We start from the raw sequence: 21,574 nt of genomic DNA, 5'->3' as shown, positions 1-21,574 counted from the left end.
ATGAAAAGGCCAAACCTAAGAATAATAGGCATATAAGAAGGAGAAGAGCCGGGCGGTGGTGGCGCACGCCTTTAATCCCAGCACTCGGGAGGCAGAGCCAGGCGGATCTCTGTGAGTTCGAGGCCAGCCTGGGCTACCAAGTGAGCTCCAGGAAAGGCGCAAAGCTACACAGAGAAACCCTGTCTCGAAAAACCAAAAAAAAAAAAAAAAAAAAAAAAGAAGGAGAAGAATACCAACTCAAAGGCACAGAAAATATATTCAATAAGATCATAGAAGAAAACTTTCCCAACTTAAAGGAAATACCTATGAAGATACAAGAAGCCTATAGAACACCAAACAGACTAGACCCCCAAAAAAAGTCCCCTTGTCACATAATAATTAAACAACTAAACATACAGAATAAAGAAGGACTATTAAGAGCAGCAAAGGAAAAAGGCCAAGTGACATATAAAGGCAAACCCATCAGAATAACACCCGATTTCTCAACGGAGAATTTGAAAGCCAGAAGGACCTGACTTTCAGATGTAATGAAGACATTAAGAGACCATGGATGCCAGCCTAGACTAATATACCCAACAAAACTTTCAATTACCATAGACAGAGTGAACAAGACATTCCAAGACAAAGCCAGATTTAAACAATACTTATCCACAAACCCAGCCCCACAGAAAGCACTAGAAGGAAAATTCCAACCTAAGGAAGTCAGATACACCCATGAAAACACAGGCAATAGATAAAGCCACAGCAGTAAACCCCAAAGAAGAGAAGTACACACACACTACCACCAAAAGATAACAGGAATGAACAATCACTGGTCATTAATATCCCTTAATATCTGTGGACTTAATTCACCTATAAAAAGACACAGGCTTACAGAATGGATACGAAAGCAGGACCCATCTTTCTGCTGCATTAAAGAAACACACCTCAAATTCAAAGATAGATACTACCTAAGAATAAAAGGCTGGGAAAAGAGTTTCCAATCAAACAGTCTTAAGAAGCAAGCTGGTGTAGCCATCCTAATATCTAGCAAAATAGACTTCAAACTAAAATCAATCAAAAGAGATCAAGAAGGGCATTACATACTCATCACAGGAAAGATCCACCAAGATGAATTTTCAATTCTGAACATTTATGCCCCAAACACAAGGGCACCCACTTATATAAAAGAAACATTACTAAAGCTTAAACCACATCTAAAATCCCACACATTAATAGTGGGAGACTTCAACACCTCATTTTCACCACTGGACAGATTTCCCAAATTGAAACTTAACAGAGAAATAAAGGACTTAACTGATGTTATGACTCAAATGGACTTAATAGATATCTACAGAACATTCCATCCTAACAAACAGGAATATACCTTCTTCTCAGCACCCCATGGAACCTTCTCTAAAATCGACCACATACTTGGCTAATATACCCAACAAAACTTTCAATTACCATAGACAGAGTGAACAAGACATTCCAAGACAAAACCAGATTTAAACAATACCTACCCACAAATCCAGCCCTACACACTACCACCAAAAGATAACAGGAATTAACAATCACTGGTCATTAATGCCCCTTAATATCAATGGACTTAATTCACCTATAAAAAGACACAGGCCAACAGAATGGATACAAAAGCAGGACCCATCTTTCTGCTGCATACAAGAAACACACCTCAACTTTAAAGATAGACACTACCTCAGAGTAAAAGGCTGGAAAAAGTCTTTCCAGTCAAATGGTCTTAAGAAGCAAGCTGGTGTAGCTATTCTAATATCCAACAAAATAGACTTCAAACTAAAATCAATCAAAAGAGATTGAGAAGGACATTACATACTCATCACAGTTTTTTTACTCATTCTATTACCCTATTTTTATTGGCAAATTGAGTCCATTTATATTAAAAGAAATTAATTATCAGTGTTTGTTAATTCCTGTTATTTTTGGTTTTGGTGGGTGATGTTTGTGAGTGTGTGTGTGTGTGTGTGTGTGTGTGTGTGTGTGTTACCTTTCTTTGGATTTTGCTGGTGTGTGATTATCTATTGCTTGTGTTTTTGTGGGTGTACCTAATGTCCTTGTGTTGAAGTTTTCATTCTAGTACTTTCTATAGGGCTGAATTAGTGGATAGGTATTGTTTAAATTTGGTTTTGTCATGAAATACTTTGTTTTCTCTCTATATGGTAACTGAAAGTTTTGCTGGGTTTAGTAGTCTGGGCTGACATTGGTGGTCTCTTAATGTCCCCCAAATGTCTGTCCAGCACCTCTGGATTTTAGAGTCTCCATTGAGAAGTCATGTGTAATTCTGATTGGTCTGCCTGTATATGTTACTTGACCTTTTCCCTTTACAGCTCTTAATATTCTTTTTTTATTTTGTATGTTTAGTGTTTTGATTATTATATGGTGTGTGTGCTTTATTTGGGGAGGATCCAGCCTTTTAAGAATTTTGTAAGCTTCTTGTACCTTTATAAGCATGCCCTTTTATAGGTTGGGAAAGCTTTCTTCTACAATATTGCTGAATATGTTTTCTGTGCCTTTGAGCTGGGATTCTTCTCCATTCTCCTATTTCCATTATTCTTAAGTTTGGTCTTCTCATGGTATCCCAGATTTCCTGGATGTTTTGTTTTAGGAGTTTGTTGGGTTTAACATTTTCCTTGGCTAATGAATCCATTTCCTCTATTGTATCTTCAATCCCTGAGATTCTCTCTTCCATCTCTTGTATTCTGTTGGTGATGCTTGTATCTGTAGTTCTTATTCATTTACCCAGATTTTCCAATTCCAGTATTTCTTCAGTTTGTGTTGTTTTATTCCTTTAATTTCAATTTTCAAGTCTTGAAACATTTCCTTCACCCATTCGTTTGTTTGTTTGTTTTGTTTTGTTTTGTTTACTTACTTGACTTTAAGGGATTTATGATTTCTTCCAATTTTTTGTTTGTCTTTTCCCTGATTTCTTTTTTTTTCATTTTTATTTATTATTTATTTTTCTATTATCAGCTTGATACAGTATAAGTTTTTTTCCTCCTGAATGTCCTTTACTGAAGGAGGGAGGAGGTCTTAAATACAGGCTTACAGCACAATGGGAGAACCCTAGAGGGCAGAAGTTCACTACCAATGTTTTACAATCTTGCATCTAAGCTGTTAACACCCATTATGCCCATTACGCCCATTATGCAGGATACACAGACAAGGATCTTTCCTTAAGCATTCAGGAGGGTAGAACCTGGCTGGGAATTAGCATAGGGAGGACATCAAGGTCAAGATCAGCAAGCAAGGCAACAGTTACCCAAAACAGGGGCCAGGACCCTACAGGTCCTCTGTTTACTAAAAAATGAGCTTCTGACTTAGGTTGCATGGGACGTCAGCAGGTCACCTTACCCATCATGGAGACGCCTGCCCAGGCCACACAGGCACTGTGTCTTAGGTTGGTGAGCACCCCCCAGGCATTACCGGCCTCTGAATACTCATTATCATACAGGCTCAATCGTCTATGAGCTGCAGAGTTAACTGCTGCCAAAGATCTCAAAGTAGCACTGGGCTTACAATCTGTATGTTTGACACAGAAAAGACCAACAGAAGTCCTAACCCACCCATAACCAGTAGGCTAAAGGCAATTGAGCCATTCCCTTCCTTAATGACCCTTACTGCAAATTGGAGTCCTTGTAAGATGGTATCCCAAAAGCAAATGGAACTTGAGTTTATAAATTTATAATTTTCAAAGCCAATCAAAATATATAACTATTGAATTAAATTTATCATGCCCAATAGAATGAAAGATTAACTAACTGTGGTAGCTACTTTTGCTGCCAGGGTCTCCACTGTGCTAGCTGTACTAAGCAATTATGAAATGGTAATCCCAGAAACAGTAGCAGCAGTGGCCACCACTGCTATAACAGCAACAACGGCAGCAGCAATGTCAAATTCTTTACTGGAGCATGTGGGCATCCACTAGCATGGATACAACTCCAGGAACATGAACTGCCAAGGCCCATTTTTCTTGATCCCAGCACGACTTAAGCTGGCAGCTCAGCAAAAGAACAACTAAGAATCATAAAGAAAAAACAGGCAGCTCACAAGGAGCATAACTAATGGTCTTATAATGGCTACATTCAGGTTCATGAATTTTAAGGTATCTTCTAAGGGAACCTAAATGAATTTCAGGAGGCCAATAAATGTTGCACAGAGCCACTCCTGAAAAGTAGGTACTACGCCAGCTTGAAGAGGGTTGTGAAAGTGAAATGGCTTAGCTGGCATGCTACTGTTAATAAATGGAGGTCAGTGACCTTCAGGGTTATCCTTAATTTCCAAGGTGTCTAGGTGACACGTTCTCAAACATACTTGAAAAAGCAGTTACCATACATTACCTTCTGGAGAATCCAAAAGCATGGCTACAGTTCCTAGGCTTACGTTAATGCTTGCCAAAGCTGGCCATATTGGGCTCCCAGTCTCCATTGGCATCAGAAGGGGAGAGTTTTTCATGAGGGCCCAATAGGTCTCTGCCATGTTGGTCTTCAGCAGCAGCCACAGGGCACACATAGCGCTCAGGAATCCAAAGAGGAACCTCATTGTCTGCGGAAAGACACAAACAGATCCCTGGGGCCACACCAAGTGCCAGTAGAAAGATCCTTCCATCACTCTAGAGGGTGATTTGCAACAGGAGCCTCCAGTGCTGATCTGCAGCAGATATACCAGCAGAATCCACCAATAAAAAATTTAAAATACATAAAATAAAGAAAAGAATAGAATGTGGAGAGGAATGATGAGTCCCTAGTTCCCCCTTTTTTTACTTTAGTAAAATATGTTTGTTTGGTTTTTTTTTAATAGTTCAAATTTTTCTTTTATTTTTTTAATTTATTTATTTTTCTATTATCAGCTTGATACAGTATAAATTCTTATTTTAATAGTGAAATGTTTCATTGAGGCTTGCTCAGTAATTGAGTAAAACCAAAACTTATTATAAACCACAATCATCCTAGGGTCCCCCATGCTATATATATACCCTCCATGGTTCTGTGGGTTGCAGTCTGATTGTTCTTTACTTTATATCTAGAATCCACTTATGAGTGAGTACATACCATATTTGTCCTTCTGGGTTTGGGTTACCTCACTCAGGATGATTTTTTTTCTAGTTCCATCCATTTACCAGCAAATTTCATGCTGTCCTTGTTTTTCTCTGCTGAGTAGTACTCCATTGTGTATATATACCACATTTTCTTAATCCATTCTTCAGTTGACGAGCATCTAGGTTGTTTCCAGGTTCTGGCTATTACAAATAGTGCTGCTATGAACATAGTTGAGCATATATCTTTGTGGTATGAATCAGCATTCCTTGGATATATGCCCAAGAGTGGTATGGTTGGGTCTTGAGGTAGTTTGATTCCCAATTTTCTGAGAAACCACCACATTGATTTCCACAGTGGTTGTACAAGGTTGCATTCCCACCAAAAGTGGAGGAGAGTTCTCTTTGCTCCACATCCTCTCCAACATTGACTGTCATTAGTGTTTTTGATCATAGCCATTCTGACAGGTATAAGGTGGTATCTCAGAGTTGTTTTGATTTGCATTTCTCTGATGTTAAGGATGTTGAGCATTTCTTTAAATGTCTTTCAGCCATTTGTGATTCTTGTTTTGTGAATTCTCTGTTTAGCTCTTTAGCCCATTTTTTAATTGGATTTTTCAGTGTTTTGATGTCTAGTTTCTTGAGTTCTTTATATATTGTGGAGATCAATCCTCTGTCAGATGTGGGGTTGGTGAAGATCTTTTCCCATTCTGTAGGCTGTCTTTTTGTCTTACTGACTGTGTCTTTTGCCCTACAAAAGCTTCTCAGTTTCAAGAGGTCCCATTATTAATTGTTGCACTCAGGGTCTGTGCTGTTGGTGTTATATTTAGGAGTGGTCTCCGGTGCCAATGCGTTCAAGAGTACTTCCTACTTTCTCTTTTATTAAGTTTAGTGTAACTGGATTTATGTTGAGGTCTTTGATCCACTTGGACTTGAGTTTTGTGCACGGTGACAGATATGGATCTATTTGTAATCTTTTACATATTGACATCCAGTTATGCCAGCACCATTTGTTGAAGATACTTTCTTTGTTCCATTGTATAGTTTTGGCTTCTTTGTCAAAAATCAGGTGTTCATATGTGCATGGATTAATGTCAGGGTCTTCAATTCGATTCTATTGGTCCGGATGTTGGTTTTTATACCAGTAACAAGCTGTGTTTGTTACTATAGCTCTATAGCAGAGCTTGAGGTCAGGGATTGTGATGCCTCCAGAGGTTGCTTTATCATACAGGATTCTTTTAGCTATCCTGGGTCTTTTGTTTTTCCATATGAGGTTGAGTATTTTTCTTTCCAAGTCTGTGAGGAATTGTGTTGGGATTTTGATGGGGATTGCATTGAATCTGTAGATTGCTTTCGGTAAGATTGCCATTTTTACTATGTTAATCCTACCTATCATGAGCATGGGAGATCCTTCCATTTTCTGATATCTTCTTCAATTTCTTTCTTTAGAGGTTTAAAGTTCTTATCAAAAAGGTCCTTCACTTGTTTAGTTAGTGTTATCCCAAGGTATTTTATATCATTTGTGGCTATTGTAAAGGGTGATGTTTCTCTGACTTCTTTCTCAGCCCTTTTATCATTTGTGTACAGAAGGGCTACTGATTTTTTTTTTAGTTGATCTTGTATCCTGCCACTTTACTGAAGGAGTTTATCAGCTGTATCAGTTCCTTGGTTGAATCTTTGAGGTCACTCAAGTATACTGTCATGTCATCTGCAAATAGGGAAAGCTTGACTTCTTCCTTTCCAATTTGTATCCCCTTGATCTCCTTTTGTTGTCTTATTGCTCTAGCTAGAACTTCTAGTACTATATTGAATAACTATGGGGAGAGTGGACAGCCTTGTCTTGTTCCTGATTTTAGTGGCATCACTTTGAGTTTCTCTCTGTTTAATCTGATGTTGGCTGTTGGCTTGCTGTAAATTGTCTTTATTATGTTTAGGAATGTTCCTTGTATTCCTGATCTCTCTAAGACCTTTATCATGAAGGGGTGTTGTATTTTGTCAAAGACTTTTTCAGCATCTAATGAGATGATCATGTGGTTTTTTTCTTTCAGTTTGTTTATATGGTGTATTACATTGACAGATTTTTGTATGTTGAACCACCCTTGTATCCCTGGGATGAAACCTACTTGGTCATGATGGATAATGTTTTTGATGTATTCTTGGATTCAGTTTGCCAATATTTTGTTGAGTATTTTTGCATCAATGTTCATGAGGGAGATTGGTCTGTAATTCTCTTTCTTTGTTGCATCTTTGTGTGGTTTGGGTATCAGGGTAATTGTAGCCTCATAAAAAGAGTTTGGTAGTGTTCCTTCTGTTTTTATTGTATGGAACAATTTGAAGAGTATTGGTATTAGTTCTTCTTTGAAAGTCTGGTAGAATTCTGCACTGAAACCATCTGGTCCTGGGCTCTTTTGGTTGGGAGACTTTTGATGACTGTTTCTATTTCTTTAGGGGTTATTGATGTATTTAAATGGTTTATCTGGTCCTGATTTAATTTTGGTATGTGGTATTTATCCAGAAAATTGTCTATTTCTTACAGATTTTCCATTTTTTGGAGTACAGGTTTTTGAAGTACAACCTGATGATTCTCTGGATTTCTTCATTGTCTGTTGTTATGTCCCCCTTTTCATTTCTGATTTTGTTAATTTGGGTGCTCTCTCTTTGCCTTTTGGTTAATTTGGCTAGGGGTTTATCTATCTTGTTGATTTTTTCAAAGAATCAACTCTTTGTTTCATTGATTTTTGTATTGTTCTCTTGGTTTCTATTTCATTGATTTCAGCCATTAATTTGATTATTTCCTGGCATCTATTTCTCCTGGGTGAGTTTGTTTCTTTTTGTTCTAGAGCTTTCAGTTGTACTGCTAATTCATTGGTATGGGATTTCTCCATCTACTTTATGTGTGTATTTAGAGCTATGAGTTTTTCTCTTAGCACAGCTTTCATAGCGTCCCATAAGTTTGGGTATGTTGTACTTTCATTTTCATTGAATTCTAGGAAATCTTTAATTTCTTTCTTTATTTCTTCCTTGACTCATTGATGTTTCAGGTGAACATTATTCAGTTTCCATGAGATTGTGGGTTTTCTATAATTTTTGCTGTTGTTGAAGTCTAACTTTAAGGCATGGTGGTCTGATAAGATACAGGAGGTTATTCCAATTTTTTTTGTATCTGTTGAGATTTGTTTAGTGACCAAGCATGTGGTCAGTTTTTGAGAAGGTTCCATGGGGTGCTGAGAAGAAGGTATATTCTTTTGTGTTAGGATGGAATGTTCTGTAGATATCTATTAAGTCCATTTGAGTCATAACATCTGTTAGGTCCTTTATTTCTTTGTTAAGTTTCAGTCTGGTAGATCTGTCTCTTGGTGAGAGTGGTGTGTTGAAATCTCCCACTACTAATGTGTGGGGTTTGATGTGCATTTTAAGCTTTAGTAATGTTTCTTTTATGAATGTGGGTGCCTTTGTATTTTGGGGCATAAATGTTCAGAATTGAGACTTCATCTTGGGGGATTTTTCCTGTGATAAATATGTAATGTCCATCCTGATCTCTTTTGATTGATTTTAGTTTGAAGTCTATTTTATTAGATATTAGCTACACCAGCTTGTTTCTTAGGTCCATTTGCTTGGAAAGCCTTTTTCCAGCCCTTTACTCTGAGGCAGTGTCTGTCTTTGAAGTTAAGGTGTGTTTCTTGTATGCAGCAGATAGATGGATCCTGTTTTCTTATCCATTCTGTTAGTCTGTGTCTTTTTATAGGTAAATTGAGACAATTGATATTGATGGATATTAATGACCAGTGATTGAAAATTCCTGTTATTTTTGTGGTTGTGTTGTATTGTCCTTCTTTGGTGTTTGTTGGTGTGGGATTATGTATTGCCTGAGTTTTCATGGGTGTATTTAACTTCTTTGTGTTGGATTTTTCCTTCTAGTGCTTTCTGTAGGGCTGGGTTTGTGGTCAGGTATTGATTAAATCTGGTTTTATCATGGAATGTTTTGTTTACTCCGCCAATGCTGATTGAGAGTTTTGCTGGGTATAATAGTCTGGGTTGGCATCCGTGGTCTCTTAGTGTCTGCATAACATTTGTCCAGGACCTTCTAACTTTCATAGTCTCTATTGAGAAATCTGGTGTTATTCTGATGGGTTTTCCTTTATGTTACTTTGTCTTTTTCCTTTGCAGCTCTTAATATTTTTTCTTTGATCTATATGTTTAGTGTTTTACTATGTGGCAAGAAGACTTTTTTTTTGGATCCAGCCTATTTGGTGTTCTGTAAGCTTCTTGTATCTTCATAGGTATTTCTTTCTTTAGGTTAGGAAAGTTTTCTTCTATGATTTTGCTAAATATATTTTCTGTGCCTTTGAGTTGGTATTCTCCTTCTTCTATCCCTATTATTCTTAGGTTTGGTCTTTTCATGGTGTCCCAAATTTCTTGGATGTTTTGTGTTATGACTTTTTTGTCTTTAGTGTTTTCTTTGACTGATGAATCTATTTTCTCTATTGTGTCTTCAGTGTCAGAGATTCTCTGTTCCATCTCTTGCATTCAGTTGGTTATGCTTGTTTCTGTAGTTCCTGTTGTTTAGTCAGGATTTCTATTTCCAGCATTCCCTCAACTTGTGTTTTCTTTATTGTCTCAATTTCATTTTTCAGATCTTGGAATGTTTCTTTCATCTGTTTAATTACTTTTTCTTGGCTTTCTTTGATTTCTTCCAATTTTTTGTTTGTTATTTCTTTAAGGGAATTTTTTATTTCCTCTTTAAGGGAGTTTTTCATTTTCTCTTTAATGGAGTTTTTCATTTCCTCCTTAAGGGAATTTTTTATTTTCTCTTTAAGGGAATTTTCTATTTCTTCTTTAAAGGCCTCTATCATCTTTTTTTTTTTTTTTTTTTTTTTTTTGGTTTTTCGAGACAGGGTTTCTCTGTGTAGCTTTGCGCCTTTCCTGGAGCTCACTTGGTAGCCCAGGCTGGCCTCAAACTCACAGAGATCCGCCTGGCTCTGCCTCCCGAGTGCTGGGATTAAAGGCGTGCGCCGCCGCCACCGCCGCCGCCACCGCCGCCGCCGCCCGGCCTCTATCATCTTCTTAAAGTCATTTTTAGGATTGATTTCTTCTGTTTCTTCTGCCTTGGTATGTTCAGGTCTTGCAGGTATAGAATCACTAGGTTCTGATGTTGTCATATAGTTCTTTATGTTGTTGCCTGTATTTTTGCACTGACGTCTACTCATCTCTTCCTCTGCTCGGTGCAGGCAATGTCTGTGTCTGAAGGTGCCTCTCTTATTCTAATTGTTAGTCTTGGTTCACTAGGAGTTCTTGGTTAAATTGGTGCTGTTGGGCTCTGTTTCTTCAGGAACAGCTTAGTCAAATCAGTGTTAGTGGGTTCTGTCTCTGGAAGCAGTTCTTCCCAGTTGGTATAGGGTGTGCTTATGGTTTCAGTGGTTGTTAGGTTCATAGGGGTTAGTTTTTTGTTTGTTTGTTTTTTTGTTTGGGGGGTGGTTTTTTTTGGTGGGGGGCAGGGAAAGGTAGCTGTCTGGTTGCTGGGACTCTGATGGGTAGGGCCTAGGGGCTAGAGACCTGATCTGTCGGTCTGGAGATGGGAGCTTACCTGTTCTCAGTTGGTGAAGTGCATACTTACAATTCTGGTGATCTGGTTCGGTGGCTGGGCAGCACCTTCTTCTGTGTTCTCAGGTCACATTTTGCTCATTTGTCAACTCCTCAGCTGATCTTGTTTCCTCGGACTTCAAACTGTAGAATTCTGAATCCTCTCCTGGATGGATTTCAGCTGAGCAGGGTAGTCTCACTAACACCTCCAAGTTGTTGGGTTGCACAGGATCAGCAGCTGGGCCCTGGGTTGGCCTTAGACAGAGTGTTCAGATCCATTCTGGTTCCATCCCACGGAGATGGCTCCTTCCCCGGGTGCTGGGATTAAAGGCATCCCCGTTCCAAGCTCTTGATTAAGAGCTTGTTTTCACCAACTCCTCAGCGGGTAATATTCCCCGATTTCTTTAAGGAAATTTTTCATTTCTTCTTTAAGGGCCTTTACCATCTTCATAAAATTATTTTTAAGGCTGTTTTCTTGAGTTTCATCTGTGTTGGAATGTTCAGGTCTTATTGTTGTAGGATCGCTGTGTTCTAGTGGTGCCATATTACCAGTTCTGTTGTTGAAAATATTCTTACTGGAGTCTAGGTATCTTTTCTTCCAACTGGTATGAGTTGTGCCTGTGCCTATGTAGTCTTCTGGGGTGGCAGGGGAGGGTTAGCCATGGGGAGGATATTCAGATGCACGGGGTTGAACAGTGGAGCATTAGTCAGCAATAAAAAATAACGACATCATGAAATTTTCACACAAATGCATGGAATTTTAAAAATAATCCTGAGTAAGGTAACCCAGACACAGAAATACCAATGTGGTGTGTACTCACTCATAAGTGGATATTAGCTGTAAAGTAAAGGTTAACCAGGTTACAATCCACAGCTCCAGAAAAGCTAGCCAGCAAGGAGGGCTCAAAGAGACACACATGGATTTCTCTGGGAAGGGGAAATAGAAGAGATCTCCTGGGTTATCTGGGAGAGATGGGTATATGGAAACATGAGTGATTAAGTTGGGCAGGTTGAGGGTAGGACAGGCAGGGATAATAATGAAAGAGATATCTTGATGAGGAACCATTTTGGGTTTAGGCAGAAACCTGGTGCCAGGGAAACTACCAGAAATCTGCAAGGATGACCCTAGCTAAGACTCCCGGCAATGTTGGAGAGGGTGCATGAACTGGCCATCTCCTGTAATCAGATTGGTAACTATCCTAATTGTAATCAGAGAGCATTCATACAGTAACTGATGTTAGAAGATGCAGAGATCCTCAGCCAGGTACCGGGCCTAGCTCAGGGAGCCCTGATGAAGACAGAGAGGAAGGATTTTACAAGCCAGGGGTTAAGGTCATTAAGGGGAACTCACAAAGACAGCTGACCTGAGCTCATGGGAGCTCACCAACTCTACATTGCCCTAGGCCCTCTGCCTGTGTGTGACAGTTGTGTAGCTTGATCTGTTTGTGAGTCTCCTAGCACTGGGATTAGGACATGTACCTGGCACTTAAGCTGGCATTTGAGAACCCATTCCCCACATTGGGTTGCCTCAGCCAACCTTGATGCAAGTGGAGTAGCTTGGTCCTGCCTTAACTTGATGTGCCATGCTTTGCTGATTCTATGGGAGGCCTGCCCCTTTCTGAATAGAGACAGAGGAGGAGTGGAAGGGGAGGCAGAAGGGAGGTGGGGAGAGGGAATGGGAGGTAATGATAGAGGAGAAATGGTGGTCAGTATATAAAATAAATTTTAAAAATTAATGAAAAGAAAAAAAATAAAAATAATAAATTGTTGACGGTCAGACTTTAGAAGTGTGAGCCAATACTGGCTAACTAAAAAAAAAAGATTAATGTTGGTAAGACTGTTATGCCATTCTATTTTTACAAACATAGAAAGTACAATAAAGAATATTCTAGAAAGTACTTTTTATAATTAACTTTCATTTTTATTTTATTGGTGTGTGTTTATTTGACTGAATGTATGCATTAGTGCTGGGTGTCCCTCTTACCTGTAGAGTTCAGAAGAGCATCAGATCCTGTCTTTTTTAGGATGGCAATTACTGTGAAGAAATGTCATGACCACAGCAAGTTTAGAAAAATAAAAACATTTGATGCTAGCTTAAAGTTTCAGTTTAGTCTATTATCATCATGGTGGGAAACATGGTGGCATGCATGCAGGCAAGTTGCTGGAGAAAGAGCTGGGAATTCTAGATCTTGATCCACAGGAAACTGGTAGTGAACTCAATGAGTGTGGCATAAGCATAGGCGACTGCAAAGTTTACCCCCACAGTTACACACTTCCTCCTAAAAAGTCTCATACTCCAACAAAGCTGCACCTGCTAAAAGTGCCCATTGCCTCAGGGAGCTGTTTTTCTTCAGGCAACCTCATTCCACTCCCAGGCACCCAAAGTGTTATAGCCATATCATAATGCTAAGATGCATTCAGTCTAATTTCAAAAGTTTCCATAGTCCATAACAGCCTCAAACTTATTTAAAAGTCTAAAGTTCAAGGTCTCTTCTGAGATTTAGGCAATCTCTTAACAGTAATCCCTTATAAAATTATAATTAAAAGCTGATCACATACTTCAACATATAATGGGACAGGATAATATTACCATCCAAATACATAGGGAAGGGAATATAGTGAGGAAAAACTGGACCAAAGTGTTGTATGATATTTTGTTTGTGTTCTGACAAATAAAGTTTGCTTGGACATCAGAGGACTGAGCTAGCCACTAGTTAACCATAAAGGCCACACCGTGGTGGCACACACCTTTAATCCCAGCACTTGGGAGAAAAAAGCAGGAAGATCAGGAGTCCAAGGCAACCCTGGGGTATACAAAATTGAACCATTCTAAAAGAGAAACAGAGCCAGTTGGTGGTGGCACACACCTCTAATCCCAGCACTAGGTAGGTGGAGACAGAATATAAGGCAGGTGAAGACAGGATCTTAGCCCATTCAGTCTGAGGACTCATAGAGACGGGATTACCCAGTTCTGATCCTTTGGCTGCATTACTCCACCACACATCCTGTTCTCAGCAGGGCTAATTCAGATAAAAGATTCTAAGATTGCAGTTTGTCTACAATGGGTGTGTCCTGCACTAAGTGCTTGAATGCCAATATGGACTCAAAATACTGACAGTAAGTAGGAACAGTCCAGACCTGTGTGGGCAAAGTGGAAGCAACCCCACCTATCATCCAAAGGCCACACAGAACCACTGTCCGTTTATGGGTAATACACATGTGTTTCTTCAGTTTCAACCTCAGTATTTCCTATTTGTAGGGTAGGTGTTCCAATGCATTAGAGATCCATTGTTGTACATTGTCTCTCTACTACTGTATGTAGGCCCCAGCACATTTTGATTAGTGACTATTACAAACCATGTTCCTTTTCTGGCAGGTTATATCTTTGTTAAGGCTAAATGGGTTTTTTTTTTGGAGGGGGGGTAACAGAAAAAGAATTATCTTTTACTAATAATAATAATAACAGTAATAATAATAATAATTTTCCATACCTGATCAAATTAAAGGCATTTGTTAATCTTATGTTAGTTTAGATTGAATGGCCACGCTGTTTGATGAACTATTGCCTTTCCTAATAAAGAAATCTCTCTTGTTCAAATCTAATCTTCATTCATTTTGATGGTATTCATAGCTTTTCTTCTCCTGCAGAAACAAAGCAAAACTTCTTCAAATATCCTGGTTTCCATTCTGAGGTGAACACATCTTTAAAATATACAGGCTGATTTAATTCAGCATTTTTTTCTATTATCCAGTGTCTCTCTGCAGCTCCATTCCTTTCTCACTAGCATTTAAAAAATTTAAAGTTGGGCTGGAGAGATGGCTCAGAGGTTAAGAGCACTGACTGTTCTTCCAGAGGTCCTGAGTTCAATTCTCAGCAACTACATGGTGGCTCACAACCATCTGTAATGAGATCTGGTGCCCTCTTCTGGTTTGCAGGAATACATGCAAGCAGAACACTGTAAAAATAATAAATAAACAACATTAAAAAATAAATAAATAAATAAATAATTTAAAGTTAATAAAGCACTGTATAATCTATCTCTGGGGGTCTTTATTACCTTTTTCTGTTTATTAGCGTATCTTTTAAAGTGCAATTAGATCTTTCTATAACTGCTTGTCCTGTAGCACTGTATGGTATATCTATAATATGTGTTATGTTGTAATATGCAATAATCTGTCTCATTGTTAGAGACATATGCTGGAACATTGTCTGTCTTAATTTGTACAGATATCCCCATAATAGTCACAACTTCTAACAATGTGTAATTATAGCTTTTCAGAACTCAAAGCAATTGCCCATTGAAATCCTGAATATGTATCTACGGTATGGTGGACATATTTTAATTTTCCAGGCTCTATAAAATGAAACACATCCATTTGCCAAATTTCATTTCTTTGATTACTCTTTAGATTACTTCCTGCAGGTAATGGAGTTTGATTATACAAAGAACAAGTAGGACATTTCCTTATAATTTCCTTGGCTTGTCACTAGTGATACAAAAACTTTTCTTCAAAAATTTTGCTGTTAACATGGTGTTTCTTATGAAATTCTGAGGCTTCTAACACATTTCCTATTAATAGCTAATTAATTTCATAATTACCTTATGCTAGAGGGCCTGGTAGACCTTTATGGGATCTAATATGTGATATATGCAATGGATAATTTCTATTTCTGATTACTTGTTGTAGTTGAATAAATAGTGAAGTTAATTTTGAATCATCTGGAAAAGATCAGCAGTTTCAATATATAAAACAACTCTTTCTGCATATTGAGAGTCAATAACTATATTAAGAGATTCAGGGAAATCTAATAATACCATAAGAATGGCATATAGCTCTAGTTTTTTTTAACTGAATATAAGAGCTTTGAGCCACTCTATTTATTTTTCGTAATTTATAACCTGCCTTACATGACTTATTTGCATCAGTTTAGAATGTAAGGGCACCAGAAATTGGTGTTCCCCATACAATGTTCTCTTTATAAACTGAAGTCTCTTGTTTGGGGGATATTTGTTGCTAATATCTCCCAAAAATTACTGCATGCTCTTTGCCAATGTTCATTTTTTGCCCATAATGAGGCAATTTCAGTAATAGTAAGAGGTACCACAATTTCTGCTGGGTCTATTCCTGCTAATTGATAAAGTCTCATTTTTCCTTTCAAATTCAATTCAGAAACCTTTCCTAATGGGTCTTTAATTTTTTTATTCTGTTGTGTGGTTAAAAAAATTCAATCTAAATCTTCTCTCTGCATAAGAATTTCTGTAGGAGAATGAGTAGAAGGTAGTAGTAATCCATATGTAGTAATCCACATGTGAATCCTGTAATTCCTTTTTACCAAAGCCAATTATTTCTCAACCTCAGCTGATAATTCTCTTGGACTATTTAAGTCCTTGTCACCTTTTAAGGTTTGAAACAACTTACTCAGTTCTTGAGTTGTTACTTCAAAAGTGGGCCATAGATTGGAAATGTCTCCCAGCAATTTTTGAAAATCATTAAGAGTTTATGACTGATCTCTTCTGATTTGTACTTTCTGTGGTTGAATTTTCTATAAACCTATCTTATTTCCTAGAGAACTGATAGACTCTCATCTTTGTATTTTTCAGGAGCAATTTATAATCCCCAGCAAGGTAAAATTCTCTTTACTTCATTAAACATTTTTTCTAAGGTGTCTACATCTGAATAAGACAGGAAGATATCACCCATATAATGATAAATTTTAGGTTGAGGAAACTGTTTATGAATTATTTCTAATGGCTGTCATACAAAATATTGACACAAGGTAGGGCTGTTTAACATTCCTTATGGAAGAAGAACTTTCCACTGATACCTTTTAAGAGGTTGAACATTATTATAAGTAGGCACCATGAAGACAAAATTTTTTTATCCTAGCCGGGCGGTGGTGGTGCACGCCTTTAATCCCAGCATTCAGGAGGCAGAGGCAGGCAGATCTTTGTGAGTTCGAGGCCAGCCTGGTCTACAGAGCGAGATCCAGGAAAGACGCAAAGCTACACAGAGAAACCCTGTCTCGAAAAAAAAACAAAAAAAAAATCTTTTTTATCCTGTTCTTGTAAAAGTATAGTAAAAAAAAAAAAATAAAGCAGTCCTTTAAATAAGTCACCATAATAGACCATTCCTTAGGTAATAAAGAAAGCAGGGGAATTCCAGGCTGTAAAGAGCCCATTGACTGAATTGCCTTATTGACAGCTCTTAATCTGTTAACATTCTCCATTTTCCAGATTTCTTTTTAATGACAAATATGGGAGAATTCCAAGGACTGGTCAATACTTCAATGTGCTGAGCATTTATTTGCTCCTGTACCAGCTGTCCTAGGGCCTACAATTTTTCTGATGGCAAAGGCCATTGTCCCATCCACATAGGTTTGTCATTTAACTATTTTAATGGTAGGGTAGTTGGTACCTTTGAAAGACCAACAGCTGTTCTGGTTCCTGCTTATATACAACTTGAACAGTCAGTGACTGTTCTTGATAATACATTTTAATATTTTTTCAGAAATATTCTTTATTTTATGGTTTGTTTCTGAGATTGGAAGAATATTGATCTGTGTTTTCCATTGCAACTATTCAGGTCTCCATAAATTCATTACTATGTTAGCCACATATGGCTTTAATTTTCCTCTCTGTCCTTCTGGTCCTATACACTAAACCCATCTTGTACTTTGCTTTACCTGAGATAGCATTTCGATCCCTAGAAGCTGAATATTTACCTCCTGAAGAGCCCAATTTGAATGCTAAGATTTTGGTGAAATTATTATTACATCTGCTCCTGTGTCTACTAAACCTTCGATTTCAAGGCCATTTATTTGTATTTTTAGCTTTGATATCTGGTCATTTATAGTAGTTTGCCAAAATGCTTGTTTTCTGGTCTCTTTTGAATTTTTTGTTTTATCTACTGAAGAAGTTCTGTCCTGGATTACATCCAAAGCTGTGTTGTTTTAAACAACAGGCATTAAGTCTTTTAATTTCTTTGTGGAGGAGTTTCTCCGATGCTGACAGTTCATGAGTGAATCAAATATTTGGGCCTGCAGGTGACACCTTAGGCAATTTTCCAATGGCAAATGGTTTGTCTGTCCCTTGTTGATCTGCATTCATGAGTCCAATATCAGCCTTTGTCACACCTTATACATATTCCAGAAGGTTGGAACCTTCTTTTTGGATTATCTCTAGGGAAAAAAAAACAAACATTGTTTCTAGGAACACCTTGCCTACAATCCATTTTCAAATGACCTTGCTTACAACAATTAAAATATCTGACATTTTGATTTTTCTTAAAATGTTTGGAAATTATTTCTCCTATCAGAGTAGCATCATAAATGTGAGATCCAATATCAACCATATTTCTAATCCATTCATCTATTGTTGCTGATCTTGCCTTTAAAGGCCTAATAACCCTTTTACTTTTTTTTTTTTTTTTTTTGGTTTTTCGAGACAGGGTTTCTCTGTGTAGCTTTGCGCCTTTCCTGGAACTTGCTTTGGAGACCAGGCTGGCCTTGAACTCACAGAGATCCGCCTGCCTCTGCCTCCCGAGTGCTGGGATTAAAGGCATGTGCCACCACCGCCCAGCTCCCTTTTACATTTTCAAAGGCCAAAGATTCAATTAATATTTTTCTAACTTCTGGATCTGATATTCTATTTACAGCTGAAGACAATCTTTGCAAAAAATCAGTGAAAGGTCCTTTTGGGAAAGCTGCTAAATGATATAGCACCAAGGTGTGATCATCAAATCCAAGTTGCCTTTGTAACTCAGCAGATTGGCCTTAACCTAGAAACTGATCTTGGGAAATATTAATACCTATATCCCTATTCAATTGTTCTATGAAATAGAACTTTCTTTTTCCACCATATATGCCATTGTAACTGAGGACCAGCTTCCAATATTGCTGGTGCCAAATCTTTTCAGTTTGGGGGGATAATTTTTTCTGAGTTGCCCATGAATTTAATGTCTGCTTCACATATGGTGAATGCATACCTTATGAAATGACTGATTCTTGAAATCTCCTCAAATCTAATATTTCTATAGCATTCCATTTAACTTCTCCATAAGCTTGGGGTGCCTATCATCTGATGATGGTTCTTTCATAGTAACCAGATAAACTAAGGCTGGTTTTCTAAAAACTTTGGGCCTCCCTTCTTCAGGTTCACCACACAGTGGCATGGTGGGTTCTTGTCTAAATTCCTCTATCTGTGCCTGAATATTTTTCTTATTTTCACTGATAAGTGTTTCTAAGTCTTGTATCTTATCAATCCGCTTTGCATATTTGGCACAATTATCAATCTACTTTTCATATTGGCACAAAAAAATCCACTATGGCTATTAAGAAAAAAATATAAATTGCCAGACTAATAGTAATTATAATCAGTATTATGTCAATCTCAATTAAGTCATTTATCTTTTCATTTTCTGCTTCTAATTTCAAGCCATCTAAAGAAGCACTATACAGGATCCTAATGCCCTGTATTATGATATTTCCTATCATTAATGTGGGAAAGATTCTTCCTTTTAATATTAGTTTATTTTCTACTTGGGAACTTCCTAGGTGTCTTACCAAATCTTATGGCCTCTCAGTTTCTTCACAGCTGGTGTGATTTCTCTGTCTGTGTGGTCATGCCACACACTGAAGCAACAAATGTTTTTAGCAAAATCTCAATTGTTTGATTTTACCAATAAAGACTTGGGAGCCCCTGGCAGTAGGATCAGAATCCATCCCTGGTGCATGAGCAGGCTTTTGGGGGCCCACTACCTATGATGGGACTCCTTTCACAACCTTGAGGCAGGGGGAAGGGCTTGGTCTTGCCTCTACTGAATGTGCCTCCCCATGGGAGGCCTTGTCTTCTTATAGGGGAGAATGGGGGATATGTTGGGAGGGTGAGGCTGGGGTGGAAAGAAGAAAAAAGGGGATCTTTGATTGGTATGTAAAATGAAAATTTTTCGTAAATAAATAAATAAAAGACTGGGGAGCCATATACTGGGGTGAAAGCCTGCTAGTGCACAGAGGCCAAGAAAGCACCCAGCTGATCTTTCTCCTCAGCCAATGTCCCAGAAAACCCCCTTTCTCCTACACCCTCTCAAACAAGACTCCTCAAATTCAATGCCCATCCCTTTCTAATTCCTATGTGTCTTTCTCTCCATCCTCTTGACTCCCCCTTACTCTCTATGGTTTTTCATAATAATCCTATGTTCACTTCCTGTCAACTGGTTGCTTGCTCTGCCTCTTGACCTATAGTTGACTTTACTTAATCCTTTTGGTTTGTTTTTTTGTTTTGTTTTGTTTTTTTGTTTTTTTGTTTTTTCGAGACAGGGTTTCTCTTGTGTAGCTTTGTGCCTTTCCTGGAACTTACTTGGTAGCCCAGGCTGGCCTCAAACTCACAGAGATCCACCTGCCTCTGTCTCCCAAGTGCTGGGATTAAAGGCGTGTGCCACCACCACCTGGCGACTTTATTTAATCCTTTAATATTTACAATATTAAAGCAGAAAGCTCTTGGATTAAAGGTTGTGTGCTAGGACTGAGCCACACCACGACTAGAAACACATTTTTTCCGTAAATTACTCAATTTCAGGGTTCACAGTATGATCAAAGATCATACAACAGATGGTGTTCTGAAACACTAGAGATCCACTGGTATACATTCTCTCTCTGCCACTATGTGCAGTCCCCAGCACACTTTTACTGGTGGCTGTTACAAACTGTGTGAGTTTGTGACTGTCAACCAGTTATCCCTTTGTATCAATAAAAAGTCTTAACATTCCCTGGCACATTAAGAATAAACAGAATATTCTCGCCTTCAGCTGCATTGTGCAACAGGGATTCAAAAGTGAGGTGAGCAGTATGGGGAGGGTACCAGCAGGTGGAAAGTGGAGGTTAGTAGCTGGAGAGATTACTAGTAGTTAAGAGCACTAGATGCTCTTTCAGAGAATGTGGGTTTAGTTCCCAATACCCACAGGCCTGCTCACCACTGCCTGTAACTCCAGTTCTAGGAAATCCAATGTCTCTTCTAGACTCTGAAGGCATTGCATTCAGGTGGCACACAAACACACATGAGGGATTGTAGCTGGTGTTTTTTCTCTCTGGGTCCCACCAAGCCCCAGCAGTTCGACAGCCCACTTATAAAATAAACACACAGATGCTTATATTATTTAAACTGTTTGGCCTAATGGCTCAGGCTTCTAGCTATCTAGTTCTTACAACTTAAATTAATTCATTTCTATAAATCTATACCTTGCCACATGGCTCTTGGCTTACCGGCATCTTCACATGCTGCTTGTCATGGCGGTGGCTGGCAGTGTCTCCTCCCACCTTCCTGTTCTCTCAGTTCTCCTCTGTTAGTCCCGCCTATACTTCCTGCCTGGCCATTGGCCAATCAGTGTTTTATTTATTGACCAATCAGAGCATTTGACATACAGACCATCCCACAGCATATAGCAAAAAAATCTTTTAAAACTCTTTTTTTTTAAGTAAATAAAAAGTGAGATTAGAAAGGAGGAGAAAGGAATTTGGGACCCTCTGCAGTAGGTGAAAAGCTGAGCCCTGGGTTCTCACCTTCATGTGTGTCTCCTGTATCCACAGTACTTGATGGACAGAAGCTACATGACATGACCTCCTTTCAATTAGTGCTCCTGAATGTGTCATTTACCCTCTGTGGAACTCTCTTCTGAGGTTTCAAATGGATTACCCCTGACTGCCTTCAGATCTCTGTTCACACTCAACAGCATTTTGTGGGGTCCTCTGGAGATCCTGAGTCATCTCTTTCTCATTTGTTTTTACAAGACTTATTTTACTTTTACATATGTGTGTGCTTCTGTACCATTTGTGCCTCAGACAGAAGACTGTGTGGAATCCCACGAAGCTGGAGTTATAGGAGATTGTGCAGCCTCCTAATATAGGTGCTGGGAACTGAACTCAGGACCTCTGGAAGAGCTGCAAGTGCTATT

General features: G+C 38.5%; 1 long non-coding RNA gene across 1 annotated transcript in view; it reads right to left on the bottom strand.

The window, feature by feature from the left end:
* Nucleotides 1–21,574, bottom strand: part of LOC121827221 (uncharacterized) — a 69,407-nt gene that overhangs the window by 16,133 nt on the left and 31,700 nt on the right. The window contains exons 3-5 of the long non-coding RNA XR_013050176.1: nucleotides 14,119–14,269; nucleotides 12,612–12,662; nucleotides 4,353–4,557 (exon numbers count right to left, since the gene is read on the bottom strand). This is a non-coding gene — a long non-coding RNA (uncharacterized LOC121827221). The remainder of the gene's footprint in view (nucleotides 1–4,352; nucleotides 4,558–12,611; nucleotides 12,663–14,118; nucleotides 14,270–21,574) is intronic.

The sequence above is a fragment of the Peromyscus maniculatus genome, chromosome 1 (assembly GCF_049852395.1).
Source record: "Peromyscus maniculatus bairdii isolate BWxNUB_F1_BW_parent chromosome 1, HU_Pman_BW_mat_3.1, whole genome shotgun sequence".
NCBI lineage: Eukaryota > Metazoa > Chordata > Mammalia > Rodentia > Cricetidae > Peromyscus > Peromyscus maniculatus.
Note: the sequence above shows the minus strand (reverse complement) of the source record. Positions and strands in the feature narration are given on the sequence as shown.